Source organism: Myotis brandtii, unplaced genomic scaffold, assembly GCF_000412655.1.
Source record: "Myotis brandtii unplaced genomic scaffold, ASM41265v1 scaffold157, whole genome shotgun sequence".
NCBI classification, from domain to species: Eukaryota; Metazoa; Chordata; class Mammalia; order Chiroptera; family Vespertilionidae; genus Myotis; species Myotis brandtii.
Genome location: NW_005355708.1, coordinates 5,921,032 through 5,923,711, shown reverse-complemented (window position 1 = coordinate 5,923,711; position 2,680 = coordinate 5,921,032). Strand labels below are relative to the sequence as shown.

General features: G+C 39.5%; 1 long non-coding RNA gene across 1 annotated transcript in view; it reads left to right on the top strand.

Annotated features, from left to right (window-relative positions):
• Positions 1–2,680, top strand: part of LOC106725361 — a 21,890-nt gene that overhangs the window by 540 nt on the left and 18,670 nt on the right. The window lies entirely within an intron of this gene.

Below are 2,680 nucleotides of genomic sequence, written 5' to 3'. Positions count from 1 at the left end.
CTATATTAATTATATGTATACATTTTTAAATATTTTAACGTGTTAAGGACAAGATTTATCCATAAGCCCCTATGCTTTTATAGACCCTTCTCATGTAGACCCCCTTAATTTCCAAATCTCAGTAATGAAAGTTGTACTGGACCAGTACTGTACAAAATAAATATCATGTGAGCCAACTAGCTTCAAATTTTCCATTAGCCACATCAAAAATTTATAAAAAGGAAACAGGTGAAATTGATACATCTTATTTAACCTAACATATCCAAAATATTATCATTTCAACATGTAATCAACATAAAAACATGAATGATATTTTTCCTGTACGGAGGCTTTGAAATCCAGTGTGCGTTGTACATCGGCAGCGCATCTCAATGCTGACGAGCCACATTCTGGACGCCCAGTAGCCCCATGTGACTAGTGGCTGTTGCATTAGACAGCACAGTCTTGGACACTGGGCTTACCCTCCTACCCTCTGCATCCTACATAGCTTTTAAGACAGACTGAAAGTCTGCAATCCTTTCAAACTAACATGTGAGAGGGGGCCTTTTTCACGTGAGTGCATATCTGTGACCATTTCTGGGTCCTAGAAATAGTAATAGATTAGTAAACTACTTAGCTAAAAATGGAATAATAATGTAGTGAGTGCTTACTAAACACTTTTTATGTATTAATTGATTTACTCCTTTCAACAACTGTCTTAGGTTGATAGCATTATCCCCATTTTACCGATGAGAAAACAGGCACATAGAGACTCAGTGACTTGCCCAAGGTCATAGCTAATACATGGTAGAGCTGGCATTAGGACCCAGTCAGTCTCTCTCTCTCTCTCTCTCTCTCTCTATCTATCTCTATCTCTCTCTCTCATCTCCTAGAAAATTTTGCAGCAATTTCCCTCTCCCATTTTGATTTATTCTAATATATCTGTATCTCAGCTTTTTTAAAAAATATATTTTATTGATTTTTTACAGAGAGGAAGGGAGAGGGATAGAGAGCCAGAAACATCAATGAGAGAGAAACATCGATCAGCTGCCTCCTGCACGCCCCCCACTGGGGATGTGCCCGAAACCAAGGTACATGCCCTCGACCAGAATCGAACCTGGGACCCTTGAGTCCACAGACTGACGCTCTATCCACTGAGCCAAACCAGTTCTGGCTGTATCTCGGCTTCTTAAAAAGTTATTTTCATTATGCAAGAACCCATAAGGCTCGCTTTGGTCAGTTAAAGAAAATTCAGCTTATAACCATTTAAGGCTGTCCGTGAACTGTCCTTACCATTTTCTCAGACTTGTTTCTTCCTATCCTTTAATATATATTCTCCAGTCTTAGCAAGCTAACCTGTTTACCATTTGGCCCTTACAGCTGGCTTATTCTCTCTTCCCTACTATGCTCGTGCATTATTGCCGGAAAGACCTCTTGCTCCTCCCTTCTTTTAAAACTCACCTTTTTCCAGAAAGCCCTCATTGACTAACTCCATCCAGCTCTAACCCACTTAGTCATATGGGGCTACTGGGCAACCAAAATGTGGCTAGTCAGAATTGAGATGCGTTGTCAACGTAAAATGCACACTGGATTTCAAAGCCTTAGTACAGAAAAAATATCATCAGCTCCCAAGTACTGGCTTTTGCTGACTTATGTAAATGTGTTTTGTAGTTATATTTTAAATTTGTTTTTATATGTATATCTTTTCAAGATGTCCTACTAGCAAGAGCTTGACTTCGAATTATTTTTGTAACTGTCAGTACTCAGCCTTGCACAAGGTACAACTCAGTTGTTATTGACCCAACTAACCACTTGACCAAGAGAGAGTATTTTATCCAGTCTGTAGCCTTTCCTTTATATACAAGATGTGTGCCTCACAAGAAAGCACAGTGCCTTACTATGTGAACCTAAGACTAGAGGCCACCATCTTTTATTTAAAAAAAAAAAAAAACACACAGAAAATGATTTTTAAAACAAAACCAAAACCAAAAAAAATAGTAGGGCCATAGGCTTCATTGCAGCAGTGCTTGTGACCCTGTTGAGGAAAAGTGTGTGTTTTGGGGGGCGGGGGGACTTAATTGTCCCAATCTCTAGTCCCATGACTCAGAAGGTTCTAATGCAGCAAGTCAAGAGTAAACCCAGACTTACTACCTACAACTTGATATAGGCAGTGGTAGGCAAACTGCGGCTCGCGAGCCACATGCGGCTCTTTGGCCCCTTGAGTGTGGCTCTTCCTAAGCCTTAGGAGTACCCTAATTAAGTTAATAACAATGTACCTACCTATATAGTTTAAGTTTAAAAAATTTGGCTCTCAAAAGAAATTTTAATCGTACTGTTGATATTTGGCTCTGTTGACTAATGAGTTTGCCGACCACTGATATAGAGGAATTGAAGGTTGCATATAGTTCCTATAATAATATATTTTTTAAAAGACTAGCTAACAATCTCACATATGCTCAAGGCAGGCTTCTCTGGAATAACTGAAATGAAGGACATATGTATTCTTGGAAATTCATTTCCCTTAGAGAGGGGCGGGGGGTTAGAGAACTGGGTGGAAAAGGTGAAAGGATTAAGAAGTACGGATAGGTAGTTACAAAATAGTGATGGGGATGTAAAGTACAGCATAGGGAATATAGTCAATAATATTGTAATAGCCGAAACCGGTTTGGCTCAGTGGATAGAGCGTCGGCCTGTGGACTGA